We start from the raw sequence: 24,105 nt of genomic DNA, 5'->3' as shown, positions 1-24,105 counted from the left end.
TCACTTAATTTGATTCTTTCCAGAACTATCCATTTTTGTACAAATTTCATTATTCAGTTTTCCATACTGCTGAATAGAATTTCTTTGTGTTGTTGTACCACATTTTAATTATCCATTCATCTGCCACTAGGCATGTAAACAAAAGGATGGAAAATAGAGGGAAGAGGAATTGGAGGAAAGAAGGGGGAGAGGGGAAGATGGGAGATGAAATTCAACAATAACTAATTGTGTTTGAAAATGCCAACAATTAAAAATAAAAATCCTAGACATAGACTTAAAGGGTAAAACACTCAATGCTTGTTCTTTAAGATTAGTATCAAGGCATTGTTATTTAGCATACTGAAAAGTTGTACCTGGTGCTTTAATAAGACAAGAAAATGAAATAAAACGTATGAGAAGATAGCCAAGTAAACAAAATGAAAGGCTGATTTAGGATCACAATTCTGGAGGTTCAAGGTTGAAGGCCTATCTAGTGATGGCCATGGGGCATTCTATGCCAAGGGGCAGAGAGCATGCCTGTGTGTCTGCACTCTTTGGTCTATCATCAAACCAGTGGGATTCCTTCTGGGGCCTCCACCCTGATGACTTTATTTAATTGTAATCACCTCCCAAGGGACTCAACTCTAATTGTAGCAGATTAAGTTTCCATACTCTTAATACTTCAAAATGGCAAATAAATGTCAACACATGAGCCTGTGGGGAACACTTCTACCTGGAATGGTCTTCCTGCATGTGCTGTCTTCATCCGTGAAGCTTTTTCTCTAAAGTACTGCTGTGCTCCTTTCTCTCATTCACTCCATCTTCACAACCCTGGACACTATCCTCTCGCATGCTCTACATGTTTGTGTTCCTCTGCATCTTGCCATCCACACATACTGTGGTAAAGGTGGGGGAGGGGCCAAGGTGTCAGGTCACCAGAGTCTGCGCAAGGCCTGCTCCATAGAAGTCACTGCACGTGGCCTTTCATTAGTAATCATGGAGTCACAGCATCTGGCAGGCCATTATCAGCACACCGCTAACTTACAAGGACACAGATGACTTAATCGAGACTTTCAAGTGATTATTATTCCATTCATGTATTCTTGGAAATTTATTTTTTATGTAAAAGTTTGGTTTTACTTAAAAATCAGAACGTCCTTAATAGAACAAAAATTCTTAGCATCTATGGGTCAAATAATTACAAACAGCCACCTCACTCATTGGCTCCTCTGTGGATGTGCCTACTATGTTTTTGTACCGTGTGCTCTGAGGCCAGGACTGGCTCTACTCATTGGCGCTACTTGGGAACATCACCACAGAGCCTTATGGTCCTGAGCTACAGTCACTAGCCTTTAGTAGCACTGCTCTCCTAACTCCCAAAGGGCAACCCTTCCTCCACAAGCTCACTGCCCCCTTACTAAACAGATGTGGAGCTGGTCATGGGTAAGGACCTCAGAACATCTTTTCAGGAGCAAAACGTTAGATTGACAACCCAGAGCACACAGCCAAAGCATAGAGTCAAATGACAGTGAGAACACAACGTAACAAAACCTCTGGGACACCATGACGGCAGCCCTAAGAGGGAAATTTATAGCTTTAAGTTCCTATATTAAGAAATTAGAAAGGTCTCAAGTAAACAACTTAATGCTTCACCTTAAAGCCTTGGAAAATGAAGAACAAGGCAAACCGAAAATCAGTAGATGGGAAGAAATAATAAAGATTAGGGCCGAAATTAATGAAATAGAAACAAACAAACAAAAAAATTCCAAAGACTCAATGAAGCAAAGAGTTGGTTCTTTGAAAGGATAAACAAGATTGATAAACCCTTAGCAAAGCTTACGAAAAGAAAGAGTTTATGCTTCTTGGCTAGGGAATCTGAAATCCTTGTTTAATCCCAGTGAGAACTGGCTTCTGAAGCTGGAAAAGGGCAGTTCTCTTTCTACCTTCTGATGTTGAACAGGTATGGAATAGTCAAGATCATGTTGGGGACTAGCCTGGGTCTAGAGAGGAAGCAGGCCATCTGGCTGCTTTGTAATGTGGCTTTGGCGCCCTCTGGTGATTCTTTTCAGAATTTCCTGTAACTTACAGGGAAAACACTCCTCAAAGGAAAGCTTGTCTGATGACTTTATGAAACTTGAAAGATTCACTGGTGGTTTGGAAGATGTCTTTTTTCCTCCTCTTCATTTTCCTCCCCTTCTACTTCTCTCCTTCTTTTACTTCTTCTTCTCTTCTTCTTCCTCCTCCTCATTCTTCTCTTGCTTCTCCTCTTCCTTCTCCTACCTCTCCTTCTTCTCCTTCCTGTGTGTGTCTGTGTATTTTTGTGTACATGTGTGAAGATGCACACATATGGAGGCAAGAAGAGGATGTCAAGGTCTTCCTCAGTGACTCTTCTGTTTGGATGTTATCACTCCAGAAACCTATAAGGAGTTAACACATCTTTCAATAACCAGAATAGAATCATGTTGAAATGAGTATGTACAGAAATAAAAGAGAGAACACAGAATGGGTTTCTTGAAAGCTAATGGCAGTCTACTACGTTTCTACCTTATATTCTCTGAGCTGTCCAAGCCAGTCTTACATATTATGAAGAAGGAAGTGAAAATAATCTGTAAAATATGTTAATCTTTTGGTACCAGACTGATATAAATTTTGCTTTCCTGTTATAGTTCTGAAGAGATTCTCCTTGGAGATTCAGGGTCTGAATACTAACCAGGGAGTAGGGACTAGACAGGCAAAGTTAATGGCTGGCTTTAAAATAAGTAATTGGGAAATAAATAATTAAACATTTATTTATTCTTGGAGCAGTCACATTAGTAGATTAAAATGACCATATGTGTGTATGTATTGTATTTATAATATTCATATATTTTAATCACGTTTAACAACCTGAGACTTCCAACTTACCTTACTGGTTGTAAAGAGATGGGGTTTTAATTTATACATTTTTATATAGGTGTGTACACATATGATTGCTATATATAAAATATATGAACATAAATATTATACACTTCATGAAAATATACTTATGTAACTGGTATTGTGGATCTTACCTGTATCACTCCATAAAACTTAATATTACCAAGCAAAGAGGAAGCTTTACAAGATCATTGCAGCAATTAGCTATAAGACATGGTATCCATCTACATTGAGTCTTTGTAATCTTCCTAAAGTAGAGTAACTGGGATACAGACTTGGAAGGGAGGAGCCTAAGTAAGTGCTTTTCATGGGGATGATGCTGTGCCCCCTTCCTTCTGCATGTTGAACTTAAGCTTTTCTGCAGAAGATGGGCAAGGAGTGCAGAACTAAATAAGTCACTCTTCAGATGAAATTGATGCAACCTTCCTCTTCTGCATGAGGGGACAGTATATTAATAGACTTATAGGCTCAGATGACAACATAAACTTCCCCTGTCAATTCCATATGTTTGCCCAGTAGTGAGTGCTTGGTGGGAAAGAGTGGGGTCTCATACCAAATAAATAGAAGATCTGAGATCAGTTATCAAATTGGCTATAAGAAGTCAATCTGACTAGATATAATGTTAACCTTTTTAAAAGTGTTTTCTGATCTGGTAAGTAGAGATAATGATGACACCATAATTTTGTAAATAACATTAGAGATAATTTAAAAAAAAACATCGAGCTTATGCTTGGCACATGGTGCAGACTCTGCATTGATTTCTATCTCTCCTCTCCTCTCCCCTCTTCTCTCTCCTCTTTCTCCCTCCCCCTACCTCTCTCTGTCTCTCTCTGTCTCTCTCTCTCTCTCTCTACACACACACACACACACACACACACACACACACATATATATATATATATATAAAGACATTTGTAACCCCGTTCCCATTTGTCTGGAAAGGATGGCTCTTAGAACACACCTGCTTAGACTTGATTTCTGATGATCAGTCTTCCAGCTCTCTGCTCCTGTCCTGTCCTCTGCACACTCAACCTCCTCTGCTTTCCCCATGTTCTCACCCATTATACACGTTTCACTTTCTGCATCAGGCACAGAAACCTAATTTTATTTGTGAATCAGGTGGGTTAGGATGTAAAAGTAAGAATTGGCTTCACCAGTACTAAAAGTGGCAATTAGTATAAATATTCCATGTCACCCTAGCTCTCTTATCTGAAAAGGAACTAAGCTTACTAAATAATGGTATATAAAGGATACACAATATGTTCTTCATTCATGAAATAAAGAGTTGTGGGGAAAAGAAGACACATGCATACATATGTGAATGCTACATTATTTGACTATATTTCCATTATTTTTTCCTGTATCTCTCTGTTGCTGATCCATTCATCTCAAAAAACACAAGTGTGAGCTTCTGCTTGCCTCTGCACCACCACGTGACTAAAGAACCAGGAGAGTCACAAAGTCTGGTACTTTCACATACTGAAGCTGTCTACCAAAAATGGAACCACCTGTGTCTAAGCACCGAAGCTAAGCACATAGACCCTTGCTGGATGAGTGGTGATAAGAGTCCCATTGATGATTTTACTACACATTTCTGGTGACCATCAAAAACAGAGTGCAACTGGAAATATTCATTGAACAAATGCCTATCCAGGTCCAAGATGGTTAAGAGAGAACTCCCCCCACCCCACCAAAAAAGAGAAATGTTCACTGTCTTCCCCTCCTCATAAGACTGATTAAGTTTAGTAATGCTCACTGGAACCATGAATATGTATCTGAAAAGCCCATTGAAAAAGAAAAAGAACACAAAATATAGAAAAATGAGTTTTCTTGGTGTAACCACAGTATTGATAATTGCTATACATCTTAGGAGATTAGTCCAACTTCAGTGACAAAGTAAGGAGGTTGAGTAGGAATTAGATCTGATTTCTGTAGTTCCTGGCAAAGCACAAAAACTGGATGTTTTGATTAAATTTCATAAGAATCAGTGATTTAAGAAAAAACAGGTAACCAGAAAAATTGTGAGGCTGAGCTGTTTAAATAACTGCTTCTTATTTAAATATAGCTTTTCGAGATGGAGAGATGCTTAAATGTTAGGGTGCTTGCCTGCAAAGCCAAAGGACCCAGGTTCGATTATACAGGACCCACATGAGCCAGATGCACAAGGTGGCACATTCATTTGGAGTTCATTTACAGTGGCTAGAAGCCATGGCATACCACCCATTCTCTCCATTCTTCTCTCAATCTCTCTCTCTCTCAAAAAAAAAAAAAAGATGAAATACAAATAATACATATAATTCCTCTACTTTTAGTAAAACTGCTGGGAGTGCATCTGTATGTTTAAGGAAATAGAAATAGCATCTTTGGAAGGATAATACTGTTAATTGCAGATGTCTTGCTTCAGGACGAAGAACAAAGAGCAATTCCAGATGACATCCTGGGGACGGCAGAGGAAGTTCCCTCATAATTATAGCCCACAGGGTAGTCATTCTACGAATATTTTGACACAAAGTCTCCTTTCATAAAACATTCAGTGATCGCAGAGGTAACTTGAAATGAAGCAGCTTGGCCATAGCTGAAGAGGATACAGAACAATACTCTGAACATGGGGAAGCTGACTCTTCACTCAACCACACAGTGGAGAAGCAATACTGTGTATCATGCTAAAATGCACATTAACAAAACTTTTCAGGCTATACGAGGAATTTTAAAGTCTTGAAAGAATCTGAAAAGACAGAGAAAATAAATTAAAATGATCTTATAGTACAAAACCTACACATCACACTGTGATGGACAGGACACATGATTTAGAGACTGTGAGGCTTTAAATTAATGGCACTTGAAGCTTAAAGTCTTCATTTGTACAAGTAACAATTGTTACCCCTTTTATTTGCATTTGAATAAGGTGCCATAAGTAGCTTGAAAAGATTTCAGAATCCTTCTTCAAAAATTCAGGTTACATATTAATTTGATCATTCATCCAGAAGCTTGAAAAAAAAAATCCCAAGAGTGGAAAATTAATTTAATCTGCTCTTTGGCATTTCTGGGTGCTGTCACAGTATGCTGATCTTTGAAAAAAAATAGACATACTTAAAAGTTTTTCCCTTGTATTAGAGGAAGTCCTTGAGATTCAGTTGCTCAGTCTGAATAATAATAGCAATGGATATCCGACAAGATAATAAACCTTACTTGTATGTCACAATCTGTATTTCTTAAAGTGTTTTTCACTGTTCAGTAAGATTTTCCCAGGATGAGTATTATCTTCCTTGGTAACAAATCAAAACATGGTGACACTCCCAAAGGAACAGTGAAAATTACAAGTCACAAAAGTTTATTTATTATATCATAGAATACAGTGGATTTTGTCTTTAGCCATATGTGGTAGGGTATTGAGGCAATGGGCAGTGGCTTTATCGAGATGCCTAGTGTCTAGCATCTACCTTAGTACAGAGCAGTGGATGAGTTTCTGTGATCTGGGGTCACATCATAAGAAATGAGAGAAGTTGTGGAGATATTGTGGTGGCTCTTTGGAAAAGAGAGACCGGGCCACAGATTAAAGGAAAGCTAATACAAGTGGTATGGAGAGTGAAAATGACAGGGCACGTTACGACAACGGGCAACCAGGACAAGTGGAAGCAGCAAATGTTCCTGTGGGTGCTTTCAAATGCTGTGCTTTCATGAAACCATAAGCAGCTTGTATGTAGTGGTGCTTGCCAGGTTTATCACAGACAATATTTACTTTGCATGCTCCCCTCTCATGCCTTTGCTCACCTATTATGTATGCATCTATATACAATCTGGAATTCACAAATGAGAGGAAATAGAGAAACTGTATGCTTGCCTTTTTGAGACTGGCTTGTTTTTCTTAATATAATCATCTACAGTTGCCTCAATTTCCTAGCAAATGGCATGATTTTGTTCTTATGGCTGAATGAAATTCCATTGTGCTCTATTGTGTGTGTGTGTGTGTGTGTGTGTGTGTAAAATGTGTGTATATATATTTATGTGTATATATATTATTTGTTCATTCATCTATTAATGGAAATCTATACTGATTTGACTACTTGGCTATTGTGAACAGTGCTGAAATAAACATGAATGTGCAAGTATCTCTGTGCTATATTGATCTAGATTCCTTCAGATATGTGGCCAGGAGTGGTATAGTGAGGCAATATAGCATATTTTCTTTTAGATATTTGAAGATAAATAATAGTCAATTGGGACTGCAGGAACTTAAAGAAAAATCTGCTCAGCAAAGGTAATAATTTAGGTGAAGAGACAGCCAATAGAGTGGAAAGAGTGCTAACATTTGACACTGGATTAATATCTAGAATATACAAAGAACTAAATACCCCAAGCCCTAAAAAGCCCAGTCAATAGATGGACTCATGAAATGGGCTATTTTCAAATGATGAATTATCAATGGCAAATCAGCACATTGAAAAATAATTGCCTGGGTTTTGAAAGTTTATAGTTAATTTGACAAAGAAAGATCACTAGAATCTTGTCTGTGAGGAAATCCCAACCTCTGTTGAGTGAAAAGTTATGAGTGCTTTCAAAATCTCTGAGGCAACACAGCCCAGACCCAGGGTAATCTATCAGAGAAAGAGACCTTCACTTCGTTGCTAGATGAATAGTATTTTCTTCAGACTTCTACCATTCTCTTAAATGTAATCTTAAGGATAGAACGATAATGGACAGGCCATAAAAAGAGCTGAAGAATACAATCTATAAATTCTATGAAAAATAGTACCCAGATGATACACATAAAAAGATCAAGTCAATAACTAGAAAGTCTGCAATATTGATAATATATAAACAACAAGAAACAACTAGATGAGTAAAATAGATCATTTTATCAGATCCATGAATTTAGCAAAAATAACAACATTAGAAATAGAAAGCGCAAGATCACAAAGAAAAGTTAATTTGACTGGCTAAAATTTGGAAAGGACATAAAAGAGAAAAGGATACATGAATTTGAAAATAAGTCAATTGAGACTAATGAACAAAAAAACCCATAGCATAAATAAAAAACAAAGGAAAATAATTCAGCTTATAATGCAATTCCAGATGGAAGAATAAAAGGGTAGTTTAAAGACACTGTATGAATAGGTCATCCTTAGAAGTTTCCAAATGAAAAATATCAGCCCAAAGTTCCCATAACATAGTTAACCCAAGTTAACCAACACATAACATAGTCATATTGAAAAAATAGTGTGAAATGTAGAAAAAGCCTTACCTGCTTCCAGAAGAGAAACTTACTAACTGTGCATGGATAGCATCAGAGCAACAGGTGGTCACCACAGGTCGCAGTGGGTGGAACTAATGGAATTGAATATTTAAAATGCTAAAGGAGGGGCTAGAGAGATGGCTTCGTGGTTAAGTGCTTGCCTGTGAAGCCTAAGGACCCCGGTTCAAGGCTCAGTTCCCCAGGATCCACGTTAGCCAGATGCACAAGGGGGACGCATGCATCTGGAGTTTGTTTGCAGTGGCTGGAGGCCCTGGCGCTCCCATTCTCTCTCTCCCCGCCCCCATCTGCCTCTTTCTCTGTCACTTTCAAGTAAATAAATTTAAATTTAAAAAAATGTTAAAAATGCTACAGGTTTTCAATGTAAGATTTATGTTGAAAAAAATATCTTTTACAAAACATAAGGTATCAACAAAATCATACTATATGAAAAATATTTCATGTACAAGGGCTGGGAGTATGGCTCAGTCCTTAAAGTGCTTATTGTGTAAGCTTGAGGACCTGAGTTTGGGTCGTAAGTGCTCATGTAAATTCGAGCATGGTGACATGTGCCTGTGATCCAAGAGGAAGCAGAGATAAGTGAATATCTGAAATTTGTGGCTAGCTAGCCTAGCCAAATCAGTGAATTCTAGGTTCAGTGACAGACCCTGTCTCAAAACTTAACTTGGCCAGGGTGGAGATAATGGCTCACTGAGTAAGAGCACTTGCTGTGCAAGTACGAAGATCTGACATCACTCCCATCATCCATGTAAAAATCCAGGTATCATCACACACATCTGTTACACAACTCTGAGGGAGCTGGAGGCAGGATAACCACTGGGGACCACTGATTAGCCAATCTAACCAAAAACAGGTTCAGTGAGGGGCCTTGTCTCAAGTAAATGAGGCAGCATACTGATAGAGGAGGAGATCTGGTCTTTCTCAGGACTCTGTACACATGCATATGGGGCCACAAATGTTCACATACATGTGCTTACACCACATGCACATACATGCAGCACCTGTTATTAGTACTACACACACAAACACACACTCGTGTTCCCACACATGCAACTATGCATGCACACACATATGGGTCCAAACATTCACATATGTGTGCACATAAACACATCTATGTATGTATAAGCTTATGTGTACACACACCAGTAACTCATTGAGGGATCATATCCAACATACATAAATCTCCTAAATTTCATCAGTATAACAGAAACAAAGCAAATATTTGAAACTTTTGAATTGATACTTTACGAAAGAGGGTATGGATGGTCAGGAGGTCATTTAACTTTGTTCCACATAAGTAGGGTAAAATATTAAACTAAAATGAAACATTTTGTACCTATGAAAAAGTTTCAAATTATGGAGACAATTTGTGTTACAGATAAATTCCTGTTTTGATGTTTGATAGCTTTCAAGTCTCATCACTTCCTGCCCTTCTGGCCCACATCTGGACATGCTGCTTTTCTCTTTCGTGACTCTGGTTAGAAGTTCACATCCTGAAAGATTTGGCCTGTATGCAGGAAAGACCCCGCCCTAGCCCTTCTCCTAAAAGCCAGCAAAGTGAAGCCAGCCTCCACTGCCTCCTGTCTGAAGACAATCTTGGATCTAGTTAGGAACCTGCTGTGCTCTCCACAGCATGCTTCATCACGTCTGTGGTAAATCTTTTCCATGCGCTTTTTGTGTGAGTTTGATGTCATCAGTTTTCAGAACTGAACTAAACTTTGGGTGGAAGGAAGTTCATCCCACATCTCTGGTTTGCCTACAATACAAATAATGATATACTTTCAAGCATGTATAACATGTGACTATTTCTGCATCCTGCTGGGTGTATGACATGGTCTATCTAGCACATGGAGAACATTTTGTTAAACATTTCTAACTATTGAGCATTCCTGCATCCTGCTGGGAGTGTGGCAAGGTCTAGCACATGAGAACATTTTGTCAAACCTTTCTAATGATTGAGCATTCCTGGATCGTGCTGGGTGTGTGACATGGTCTAGCACATGGAGAACATTTTTGTAGTTTCTTATAAATTCATGTATTTACCTTATTTCTAAAAATTTCCCCCCACATGCACACACACACACACACACACACACACACACACACACACACACACATAATTTCTCAGAGTAAATGAGGATAGTTATGCAGAAAGATTTCTTCAAGAGGAGAAACTTTATTTATCAGAGCTCTAAACTGGAAACTATCCAATATATAATAAACAAATTACGTTATATTCATGGAACTGAACAGTAACATAAGAAATGAAGATATAAACAACTGTGTGGCTAGCACTCAAGAACAATGTGTACCTGTCAAGAAACCAGGAATTCCCTCATGTTTTCTAGAAAATCCTATTTATTTGATGATCAACAATAGGTAGGGTGAATAAAAGAAAAAGTCCTTCTCTTGGGAGGCAAGCAACTGAAATTGTCTAGAAAGAATCCAAGGGAATTTTAAGCTCTGAATTCTATTTCCTTTGAGAGTTACATGAGTGTATGAAATTTCAAAACTCAACTACTTGAACCCTTACGATTTATACAGTTTGGCTTATATAAATGGTACTTCAAACTTCCAACATAGTGAGATAATGAATGTATTAAATTTGTTAGCAGATACTCCCTCAACCAAACATGTGTGCTTACTTCAACAGAATCTTATTATAAAAGACATAATTTTATGAGATAGAAATTTAATTTATAGCTCTGGGTTGCATGTGATGTAACTGGTCCTGAAATGCACAAACACTCATTTTTTGCAGCTAAAGAGTGGCTTAGAGATGTCTCTCTCAATAAACTTTGAGCAATAACAGGCTTCCCCTTTATGGGAAAAATACCATACAGAAGTTTCTTGGTGTAGCTCTGGGGTCTAATGTGTAAAGGGCTTGAGTTTTGTCCATAGAAGTATGAAATGTATGAGTATTCTCAACACAATTGGCACTACCTAAATTTATAATTCTAGAGACTAGTGGTTTTTCGAAGTCTTCTCACAGACTAGCTAGCAAAGTTAACATCATTGCTGGGCATGGTGGCACACACCTTTAATCCCAGTACTCAGGAGGCAGAGGTAGCAGGATTGCTGTGAGTTTGAGACCACTCTGAGACTACATAGTGAATTCCAGGCCAGCCTCCTGAGCTAGAGAAAAACCCTACTTTATAACCCCACACCCCCCCCCAAAACCAACTGACCAAACAAGCATGAAATAGCTAATGGAGTCTTAAAGTATGAAGTAATGATTTATGTGACAAGTTGGGTGCTGAAAACTGCTGATACTTCTCAACAAGGAGGCTGCATGCACGTGCTCCTCACTTCTGTCACCAGATGCTAATACTTTTAATTATATTATGAAATCATTGCAAAGAAAGTAGATAGTTTTCAGCTGCTGATCTTCCTTTGATCTTCCTTACAATGACCTGATTAAAATGCATCCAGTGAAATAGGGCCCAGCTGTTCTTGTCATTAGCTGTTCGCCATTGCTAGTTATATTTACTAATTGTTGAAATTATAAGGAAAATTCAATGGAAGAGGAGAGAAAAGTACAAATAGGCCTATTGGTTGCATAAATAGAAGTCTTTATTTACCTTGTATGATTTGTATGTAGTTTCCATTGGCTTTGGCAGCCACTCCCTGAAGACTTTGCTTGTTCATTGAGAGAATACAGTTATGGGCAGGCTCTTTGAATTAAATCTTTACATCTTGTTGATGTAAATTTAGATTGTTCAATAAAGCAATATTGCCTCTGATGACTTACATGCCTTGTTATAGAACAATTGTTTTCATTTTTGGTTTCTAAAATGGAGTCAGTTCTTACTTGGCATTTGTGACAGTGGACCTGTTGTTCTCATTGCTGTCCTTGGTCCACCCTTAAAACACCATCAGAGTGATGACTGCAGGTCAGGGTAGCACATGTCTGCACTCTGCTTAAACAATTTCCATGGCTCCCAACCTCAAAGGACAACTTCATAGAATTAGAGAACTCTGGAAACTAGAAACAGAAAGATACCTGGTGTCTAAATATGCCATAGGACAACACATGTTTCCCCTTACAAAGAGACTGAAAAGAAAGACTTCAGGTTTTACAGACCATGTGGACTCTGTTGTAGTGAAAAACCATCCATAGCTAATATGTAAATGAGTGGGAGCCACTATAAAACTTTATTTCAATAAAACTTTATTCATAAAAACAAGCAATAGATTACGGCCATGGATCATACTATGATGATCCAGAACTGGTAGAATAGCAATATATTCTGGTATATAGTTGAACTTTTGACATTCTGAAAATACATATTCTATTTTCAGAAAATTATTTTCAGTGTTACTAAATTGATTAAAAAACCATAAATTTAACATATTTGGTTTGTCCATACAATATTAAAATAGTCAAAAGAGTATACAATGTTAAGATATAATTTCTTTTTATATATTTTTTGTGCCAAAGGGTAATTTTATTTTTATCTTTTTGAGAAACCTCCACACAAATTTCTATAGTGGTGCACAAGTTTAAAGTCCCCAACAGTGAGCAAGTGTTCACCTTTCTCAACAACCTTGCCAGCATTTATTGTTATTAGTTTTCTTGACTAATTCTGACTGTGGTAGGATGGAATTTTAAAGTTGTTTTAGTTTTCATTTCCCTGCTGGCTAAGGATGTTGAATTTTTAAATATATATATATATATATATATATATATATATATATATATATATTTATTTATTAGTTATGGACATTCTTAGTATGTAAATAACACATGTTGGTACCATCCTTAGCAATTAAGACTCACTTTTAATAGAGACAAAAACATGTATAAAGAAAACTACAAAAAATTCAGTGTGAAGTGAATTTATGAGATAAAATAGAATGGGATAGTAGATGTTATCATTTTGTTTTAAAATCATATAGAACAACAGTACAATACTTGCTTATTCTTTCTTGACAGAATCCAGTGTTCTTATACTAAGGAGAAAGTGGAAAATGAACTTTGCAAATAAACTTTCTCCTTGGACAGGGAACTGTGATCTATTGGATTTCAACATGATAACATTTTTCTATGTGTCTACAGTTGAGAATGGCAGGGTTTGGAATAAAATCAGAAAATGTTGGATAATATCAATATCAAATTGTCCAACTAGTTGTTACAGATATTTTCAACCCAGAGTATGTAAACAGTACATTTCTTCTCCTTAAATGTTTTCCTTTCATGGGCTCCATTTTTCCTTCCATGGGTTCCCTTCAACCTTGTATAAAGATATTTACTGAACAAATATATAATAACATTGAGAATTAATATTACAGGGCTGCTTGCACTATGTTTATTTTATCCCAAGGAGTGGGGTTATCCTTTGTGGCATTCTACTTGTGCAAGTATATTGTCATTCATAAAAAAAAACAAAACAGAATTGTCCACCTCTCCTTATGAAGGTAGGCAATAGAATGTTCATGGGCAAGAATAGTAAGGATTGTCAGAATGGGTAAGTTCATTCCCCTTTCCTGTTTCTGGGTATAGTTCTCCAGTCTCATAAGAAACCCCTGGTTTGAAAGGAGTGCTCTATGACAGATCATAAATGGTGTGTACTGTGGTTTGAATGTATGCACCAAAAGCTCATGTATTAGAAAATTTTTCCCAGATTGATATGCTAATGTTATCTGAAAGTAGAGCCTTTGGGAAGTAATTGGGATTAGATGTGTTCATGCAATTGAATCATCAAGATGATATTTGTGGCTTTATAAGAAGAATAAGGGGGCTGGAGAGATTGTTTAGTGGTTATGGTGATTTCCTGTGAAGCCCAAGGAACCAGGTTCAATTCCTCAATATACACATAAACCAGATGAACCAGGTAGTGCATGCTGGAGGCCATGGCACACCCATTCTCTCATTATCTATCTGCCCTTTTCTCTCTCTCTTTCAAATAAATAAAATATTTTTTAAAAGAGTAAGAGAGATCTGAGCTGCCACACTTGCTCTGTTTCACCATCTAACATCCTCTACCATGTTATCTTGTAGCAAGAAGGGCTCCATTAGACATACACTGCTCTTAGGCTTCCCAATATTTGTAGTCATGAATAGAAAGCTCTCTTATTTATAAATCAACTGGCTGTGGTTATATGTCATAGCTAAAAGAAATAGTCTGTGATAGCTTTCTCAAGGGACAAGGTTATAATATGATGTTTTTCTTTGAGTCCATTAAGAGGTAGAGTGTTGTCCTTATAGGATCTAATCTGGTTCTGTGTTTACTTGAGAAGTACTTTGTAACAGAGGGATGCTATGTAGCTTCTAAGATAATGTTTTGATAGAGGCTATAAGGCCTCTACTGATGCCCAGTGGAGCCCTGAACCATCAGATGAAGAAATTACACTATCTTGACAGGACACTGTGTGAAGAGGGGCTTCCAGTTATTCTGGCCATCACAACTGAATTATAATATTATTAAGGAATAGTGTCTGCCCATCTGGTAAATGCTAAAATGTAGTGATTATTATCTTTGCTGTTATTCATTTGGTTCTGTAACTACAGAAAGAATCCTCACCCAAATCTTATAATCACACCAACACATCACACAGAGAAATTGGTTCTAAATATCTTCATTTTCAGCGTTCAACATCAAAATTACATTTTGGTATTTAAGAATACTGCTATATACACTTGTACCTTTGTCACCCTGATATTTTAAGGTATCTTGACTTTCTTTACAAAGCTGTAAATGAACTTGTATATTAATTAATTACTTGAATGTAAAGTTTCCTCATCTTTCTTTGTGGTAATTCTCACACTATAGGGTTTTTATTTTTATTTTTATTTTTCAAGGTAGATTCTTGCTCTAGCCCAAGCTGAATCACTATGTAGTCTCATGGTGGACTCAAACTCATGGTGATCCTCCTACCTCTGCCTCCCAAATGCTGAGATTAAAGGTATGCACTACCATGCCCAACTTACAATATAGGTTTTTAATATTATAAGAGTTATTAATAATTAGAGGTTGGTCATCTTTCTGGCACTCTGACAGTGACTTTTGTCACTTTCCATTTTTCTTTGCCTAGACATTTCCAGGTCGCGGGCTTGATCTGCACAGTGGTGTCAGTCACTAAACCCTCCCACCTCAAGACTAGTCCAGGTTTACTATTTAACATCTGAGTTTATTTTGCCCTACTAGGAATCTTCACATGAAGGTTTGCTTATTGAAATTATTTGGTCTTTCTTTTAAAATTGAAAGCACCTGTATTCAGAATACTTTAATGGGCAAAGGAGAAGAAAGGAGCAGCAGCCCTGGACGCCATTGGCAGGCTAGCTTGATTAGCTTCAGCTTACTGGAGGAGAGTTCAGGTGATTAAAGCTGGGGTAGAGATAAGAGCTGTCTCTGGAATCCATGCCATCCTTTCATTGCAGGGCATTGTCTTTGCTGGAATCACTGGGTGCCATTGAAGCTTCTGATAACATACTTCCTGTCTTCCCATGTGAGAAAATCAGAGTGTGTACAGAATATGCTTTTAAAGAATTGTACTCAAGAATACTAATTTTCCTTTTTGTGGTTTGTTCCTTTCTTTCTCTGAAATACCATTTTGCACTAGAATATCCCTTCTGATGTAAATATTATATTATGTGCATAGAACCAAGCCTTGGAAGTCTACTTTAGGGGGAAAACAAGATAATGATTCTTCAAAACAATAAAGAAATCAATTTTAGGCATTTACCATAATGTATAGTATATCTTCCTTTAATTCAAATAAATAAAATCATTGATATTGAGGGACATCAAATGGCAACAGACAGTCTAATAGAGAAGATCAAGGATCTTAAAACTCTATAGATTCAAGGTAAGGATAGGATATTTCTCATTTACATTTGGGACATGTAGGAACCAAGGAAACAGAAGAGTGGTGAGGGAAATTAGTAAAGAACACCTCTGAGCATGGCCTGAAGATGTTTCCAGAGAGGATTACCTGATGGGGAAGACCTGCTCTAAATGTGGATACCACTAGCCCACAGGCCAGCAGACAAAATGGAGTAAGAGAGGCAAAAGGTGAAAGCCAGCTAGCTTGGTGATGCTCTGCTTCTTGGTCACCCTGATGTGGGCCCTGCTGCTCTGCCCTGGCCTGCCCTGCCATGCTTTCCTTACTGTATTGGATTGACACCATGGGAAAACTCAGTTCTCATCTACTTAAGTTGTTTTGCTCAGATGTCTTATCAGATCAGTGAGTAATAGAAAACTGGTACCAGAGAGCATCAGGGATCATTGCTATGCTGCTCCAGAAGCTTTTTGGGCTGGTTTGTAGCATGATTTGGAAAAGTTTGGAGTGCAGGCTAGAGAAGCCATTGAAAGCTATGATAGATGTGTCTGGTGGCAGCTCATAAAACCAAAGCGCTGGGCTGGAGAGATGGCTTAGCGGTTAAGCGCTTGCCTGTGAAGCCTAAGGACCCCGGTTCGAGGCTCGGTTCCCCAGGTCCCACGTTAGCCAGATGCACAAGGGGGCGCACGTGTCTGGAGTTCGTTTGCAGAGGCTGGAAGCCCTGGCGCGCCCATTCTCTCTCTCCTTCTTTCTCTCTGTCTTTCTCTCTGTGTCTGTCACTCTCAAATAAATAATAAAAAAAAAAAATTAAAAAAAAAAAAAAACCAAAGCGCTAACAGGAGTGAGAGAAGTGCAGATTAAGCACTTGACTTTTCAGATGGGAACCAGAACTTGAGACCTGGAGTTCATGCATCTTATATTATACCAAACACTAACAGCAACAAATCCTCAAACTTCTTTGTATATTTGCATTTTGTCTATACCCTAAAATGTTTGATAGTTTGACTTTAAGATGACAGAGTTGGGTTGGGGATGTAGCTCAGTGGCATGGTCATGATGCTTAACTAGTATGCAGTAAGCCATAAATTCAATTTCCAGTGTCACAAAAGTAGTAATAAAGTAAATAATGAACCAATACATCTGGTGGTGGGAAGTTCAACATTCCTCAGCATTCAGGCTGAGTCATGACTATTATTGGCTGCTTTTATCCAAGTTTACAGCAAGAATTGTGAGCAAAATTCTTGAACATGTGTGACAAAAAGTGAAGTTTAACCAGAAAATAAGTAAAGTTGGGACCAAGGGAAGTAAGGCTGCTGAAGAGATTAGGGATTTTCTAAAGACTTTGCAACAGAAAAATAGGAAGAGTACTTTCAGACATCTAAGGAATTTACACCACCTAGCACAGAATCAGTGGTATACTAGTTTTAATGTATTTGACAAATTTTGCTTTGCCAAGAGCACTCAGGGATGCCCTGTTTATACAAGGCAACTGAAAGAAGTCTCTCCGCATGTTCAGCTATCCAGGTACTCACCGACTGCTGCAGCTATAGTACAGGAGGGAGGGGCAGGTACTGGTCGAAATGATGGCAGACCAGGGCATAATCAGCATGATGCTGATTTTGCAGGCATGCAGGATGCACAAGTTATGGGGCCAGGGAGGTTTTGAAGCAGGTCTCAAAGGAAACCCTGGGAGCCATGGCAAAATGTGTGGCAGGGCAAGGATTCCTGAAAGCAACCATGGACAGGGTAGTATGTAAAGCTGTGAGCATGAAGCCAGAGAAGTGGACACCCAATGAATTTTGGAAAGCCAGAAACATGGGCCCTGTGCCGAGGAATGCTGAAAGCAGAGCCAGCCCAAGACAGAGACCAATGTGAGCTCTAACCGGCAAAACTGTAGGACTGGATCTGTCTAATCCTGATAAAGCTCACATCATACTGTCAGCATTCCTGAAGCCAGACATAGTCTATTAAGATTTAACATCTACCTTTCCTTGGTTGGATCTTTGTTATTCTTCTGTGGCACCATTTTGGAATACAAATGTTTGCTTGGTACCATTGCATCTTGGGATTGTGTTGGTTTCTTCTTGGTTTTACAGAAGCTCATATTTATAAGTTTGCCTTGTTTCTCAAGAGAGATTTGATTTTAAACTCCTGAACAGTTTTCAACACATTGGAACTGCAAAGGCTCATGCAGGTCAATTAAATACAATATCAATGGATATAAGCCTTTGGGGGACAGGGATGTAGAATAAATGGTTTTTATAGGAAATGTCCTCTATATATGTATTGGTGAAGGTTTTGTCCCCAGCTTGTGATGCTGTTTGGGAGGTTCTGGAAAAATTAGGAGACGGGCCTAGCTGGAGGAAGCAGGGTGTATCTTTTGAGGTTGTATCTTTTCCTGCTCCCCACCCTTGGTTCCTTGCTACCACGAGGGAAACAACTTTGTTGCTTCATGAACTTTCTACCCTCGCCTTTCCAAAGTCAAGGAACAATAAGTCTGGCCAACCATGGACTAAAACCTGTGATCATGTAGCTGTGATAAATCTTTCTTTTCAATTTTTTTTTTGTGTATGTATCACAGTGATACAAACTCTGACATCTAATATTTCAGACATCTAATATTTTTCAGGATCTATTGTCTGGCATATAGTCATATCTATTTATGTGTATAATTTCTATTTATCATCTTAGACATGCTGTTATCTGAAGAAGTCTTGCCAGTTGAATACTTATTTTAAGTATGAAATGTCACTAGGTAATTAACCTTTGATATCTTTATCCACTTATTGCCAGTCTCCTAATTACAACTCTGATTTTTATCTCTCTGTTTTGGGCCACCTTTCATCAGTCAGTTACCATCAATATGCTCTTGCAGAATTATTAGTCTGTTTCATTGTTTGATAAAATGTAAGTCATACTTCCCTTCATACCAAATCCAAACTGTTGAGGATGAGATGGGAGGTTTCGCCGTGTAGTCTGTATCGTTCCTGTGGCCTATAGTGCTGCCCTCATTCATACTGTTGACCACTGCTTGTCCTCAGCCACATCAGTTTTCTTGAATGTTCTTCTCTCAGTCTAGGTGTCACATGCATGTGTGTCTGTTTTCTACCAGAACTTTTCTTCCTTTTACTTTCAACTCTCTTCTCCTCAATTCTATTGTGAAAACAAATAAGTAGTTTTAGAAGTGATAACAAAAACGATTTCTGCTGTTCTTTGAAAATCTGGCTGAAGGCCTATGTTGCATGACTTTGCCTGGGGAGATATGAATAAATGCATATTCATTTTAGATAGCACATCTATGGAAGATCAAAGAAATGATCCTACCCAAGTCTAGCCTGATGAACTAATGAGGTAATTTATTGGCGTTACATTCAAGAGTATGTGTAAGAGGTGACTTCCGGTCATGGTACCTCGTTGGAATAGCTCCATAAGCAGTTAGCCTGTTCTGGCATGGAAGAGAAGTCACACAGACTTTGAACATCCTTCATAGCACTTATGCTGCTCTATCAGAGATAATCTATTCTCCCAGGAAATTATGACTGCTTATATAACCCTAGGGAGTGGCCTTGTGGTTTTTGTAATGTTCATGAGCTTTTTGAGCCTGGTAAGTTTTGTTTACTTCCCGAGTCTTATAATTCTCCTTCCCTCTGCCAGAAGAAAATGGTTTATTTCAGAGGAAATAGCTATACAAAGCCACCTATAAAGCATTGTCCATATCCTCCCGATTTAACTCAGTGTTTCAATTTCCTCATTACTGTGTTTACTGCACTGAATTTTATATATTTTTCTTCATGTCAATGATGAGGACATAAAAAATAAAAAGTAAACAAAAAAGAAGACATATATTAATATGGAATAGGATTAAAGTAACCCCCAGTTTTTAGAAAGTTAGGCAGAGTTATAGTTCCCCTCTCTTCAAATAGTAATATGTCTGTATTGAGTAACAAGCATAGAGATTTTATAATAAGTCCAGAAAGCGGAGTCTCAGAACATAAAGCCAAAAGCTCTGAATTCCAAAAGTACCAAAGCCCCTTCTTTTGCTGACTCATCAGAATGTTAGCTGACCCCACATAGGAAGTCCTCAGCCTATCAGGAGCCTCTGACATACATTCACAGTAATCAATTTCATCTACCCTGACTTCAACCTTAATGTATAACTCCAATGGTATGAACCCTCCTGGAGTAAAGTGACTTCCTGCTCATCTCCACCCCAGTTTGGGAGCTCTTTTACTTTATTTTCTCTTTCTTTGTCAATAAACACTTGCTTTACTCACCCTAATGAGGTTGCAGGACAATGAATTCAAGTGACACTGGCTTGGTGAGCTTTAGTGACATGAGTATCTGGTGCTCTAAACCCTAAGTTAAGCCTGTTCAGACCTAAGAAATTCTTCATTACTCTGTTAAAATCTACAACAGAACCAGGCATGGTGATGCATCCCTTTAATGCCAATACTTGGGGGGACAGAGGTAGGAGGATTGCTATGAGTTTGAGGCTGCCGAGACTGCATAGTGAATTCCAGGTCAGCCTGGGTTAGTCAGACCCTATGTCTAAAAACAGAAAAACAAAACAATAACAACAACAACAACAAATCTACAACAGTGTTATTTCAACTTAAGTCATCCTTATTTCAAATGTTTTCTACTTACAAACATCCTCATCTCTCTCCCTACCTGTAGCTGGTAATTTATCCAATAATTAATTTTTAGTATTTCTCAAATGGATCCTCTCCCCTCCAGTGTCATAACCTTTCAGCCCTAACCAAACCTAGCTTCAAATAAATACAAAACAGTTGTTAAATAGAATAATACACAATAATTATTCAAAACAAGAAATAACTGAGTAGTTACATTTTATGCCCAGTCATGAAAGAAATAGATTTCAGCATCTGATTTGATTTATTATACTCTTTAGCAAGTCCCTTTTCTTTTTAAAAGTTATTTTATTTTATTTACTTATTTGATAGCAGAGAGAGAAATAGAGAGGAGGTAGACAGAGAGCAAATGGGTGTGCTAGGGCCTCTAGCCAATGCAAACAAACTCCAGATGCATGCGCTCCCTTGTACATCTGGCTTATGTGGGTACTGCACAATTGAACCTGGGTTCTTTGGCTTAGCAGGCAAGTGCCTTAACCACTAAGCCATCTCTCCAGTCCCCTTTTTCCTAACATTTAATCACATTGATCTTCAGAGAACCTATCTGAGTAACTCACTTTTTTTTGTTGTTGTCCCTTGTTATTGCTCTTGGTTTGATGGCCTTTTTTTTTTTTTTTTTTTTTTTGGTTTGAGGCATGAACTTTTGTGTGTTCCTAGTGGAGAAACAAGAACTACTTGTGCAGCTTAGTCCTGGGTGCATTTACTAGGTAAGGAGAGAAGGAACAAGTGCAGGTATTGGTAAAAAGTGGTGAGTGTAGTGAAAAGAAGATGGCCATTGAACTGAACATTTTAAGTTGTGTGTTAAAACCCACTTCACTACAGGGTACTTACTCTTTCTTCAGTTTTCTGTGAGTGGTGAACAGAGAAATTGCTCTATAAATATTCTTTAAATATTTATTTATGCATTTGTTAGCATAAAGAAAGAGAGTGGGGGAATGGGAGAGAGAGAAGGGGGATAGGAGATAGAGGGCAAATGTAAGAGAGGGGGGGAATGAGTATGGGGCCTTCTGCTATTGCAACTGAACTCCAGTTGCATGTGCCACTGTGCATCTAGCTTTATGTAGGTACTAAGGAAATGAGCCTGGCTCATGAGGCTTGGCAAGCCAGCACTTTAACCACTGATATATCTCTCCAGCCCTCAATAAATGTTTCTGAAGCACAAAGATATCATATACTTCTAACAGTAACTTGATAATCCTCATTGTTAGAAATGATTGGTATGAAACAAGTCATGTGCTTATGGTACAGGTTTTAGGCAGCTGAAGTCATGATTTGGAGCAAATGAAAATGTAGAGAAATACAATTGTAAATAACAGTGATTAAATTGACAGGTTGGATTTTTGAAAAAAAATCCTATTAAATTTAATTATAACAAATCTTCCTAAGAATCTTAAATAGATAATTTTATTGTCAGGTTCAGGGTTCAAGATATAGAGGACTAAAGATGGACTTTTTCTTGGCCCTACATTTTGTTTATTTAACACCAGGAGAGAATGGTAGGCTCTGGAGAGAAAGTGAATGGGCTCTGGAACCCTGAGTAGGGAGGGGGCAGGTTTTAAAGGTTTTCAGGAGTAGAGCAGGGATATCACACTGTAAGGAAAGGCCTTGCATGGGAAGTGGGGGCTGCAAGAGGTGACATTCCCTCTTTTCAGTACTGGTGCAATGGGGTTTACTCAATTTCCACAATAATGTGGAATTCCCAAATCCAAGTCCTAGTCTGAACATAATTGGTGGGAGGAGGTTAACTTGGGGAGAGTAGGAGAAAATGGCTCTCTTGAAATCTTACATTTATATGTTTTTTTAGGGATAGCTTATTGATACTACTTTATCTACCTAATTTTAATTAGAAACTCTATGTAAAATTGATTTTCTGGTATATTCCACTGATAATAGAATTAAAATTACTCTCAATCAGTGTACTGATTGATAGCATGATTGTAACATCTTTTTATTAGCCTGATGGTATAGAGTTTCTTAGGGATAGTTTAATGTCTAGCAAGTAACAGATGGAAAATAACAAATCCAGTAAAGCTTTAACCACAATATCTAATAGTTGTTAATTATCCACAGAGTCCTGGCACTACATTAGTTCCTTTAGTTTTATTGTCTGAATTATTTAGAGAAATATAATAGAACTACGTTATTATTTTATGTCATAACTATGAGCCATTATAAATAGTAGTGCTACTATAGATTACATTATAGTTGTATATTTGTATATTTTCAATGAAAGTTCAGATTATGTGAGTGTGCTTGCTTTATACTGTAAGTCTGATCTTGACCAGAATGAGTCCTTTTGTTTGCATATCTATGTGCACGAGGTATGTATGTGTTTTTGTAAACACATGAGTATGTGGGGTGGGGGATATGCATGCAAATGAGCACATGTGAGGCCCAGAGGTCAATGTTGGTGGTCTTCCTTGGTTGATTTCCACCTTATTCTTGGAGACAGGATCTCTTAATAAACCTAGAGCTAAACAATTTGGCTAAATTACATAGCCAGTGAGCCCCAGGAAGTCCCTCTTTACCTCCCCAGTGCTTGGATTACTGGCACATGCCACAATGCCCAGCATTTTATGTGTGTGCTGGAGATCTGATCTCAGATCTTCATGCTTACCTTACAAATACTTTCCCCATTCAGCTATCTTCTAAGAGCCCCAGAATTAGTCCTTACTTGTTTATGTTACCTCATATAACTTGATAGTTTTTTAAAACTTTTTAAATTAACAATAAACCATGATAATTCCATCCTCAACCCCACTTTAATAGTTTTTAATACCTCTCTACGATTATACTTTTTAAGCTAACAGTAATCTTAAAAATGGAGAGCATGAGCTGGGCGTGGTGGTGCACGCCTTTGATCCCAGCACTCGGGAGGCAGAGGTAGAAGGATAACTGTGAGTTCGAGGCCACCCTGAGAATATGTCATGAATTCCAGGTCAGCCTGGACTAGAGTGTGACCCTACCTCGTAAAACAAAAACAAACAAACAAACAAACAAAAAAATGGAGATCATTGTAGATCTCTATGAGTTCTGCCATTAATAAGCTCTATTCCCATAATTAATGTAGATGACATGTCCTATGTCAAGCTTCATAAAAAAGATAGAGTTTCCACCAATTCATATGTTCAAGCTATTATGTGTCAACAACACTGTGTAATTGCCTTTGGGTCTTTTAGTACTTGTGATGTGAAATAGCAAAGAGATACACCAAAGCTGTGGCTTCCAGGAACAATGTCACATCTTTCAAATATAACTGAAGGAGTCACAGTATTTTCAAACAACATAGGTAAAAATTTAAATCTAATGTGATTTGCCATGTATTTAGGGTTTTTGGGATATGTTTGTAGATCCAATTTTTTTGTGTTAGCCTAGATTCTGTGTAGAGGAAGTTTATAATGCCTCCTAAAACTGAAAAAAAAAAAAAAAAGAAACTAAAGGACATTCAACTACATAAGTTTATTTCAAGGATAGTACACTGAGATCTAGAGTCTGTATAATCAGAGACTACTTGAACTGATTCCT

Source organism: Jaculus jaculus, chromosome 5, assembly GCF_020740685.1.
Source record: "Jaculus jaculus isolate mJacJac1 chromosome 5, mJacJac1.mat.Y.cur, whole genome shotgun sequence".
NCBI classification, from domain to species: Eukaryota; Metazoa; Chordata; class Mammalia; order Rodentia; family Dipodidae; genus Jaculus; species Jaculus jaculus.
The sequence above is the reverse complement of the archived record's forward strand: the minus strand, read 5'-3'. Positions refer to the sequence as shown.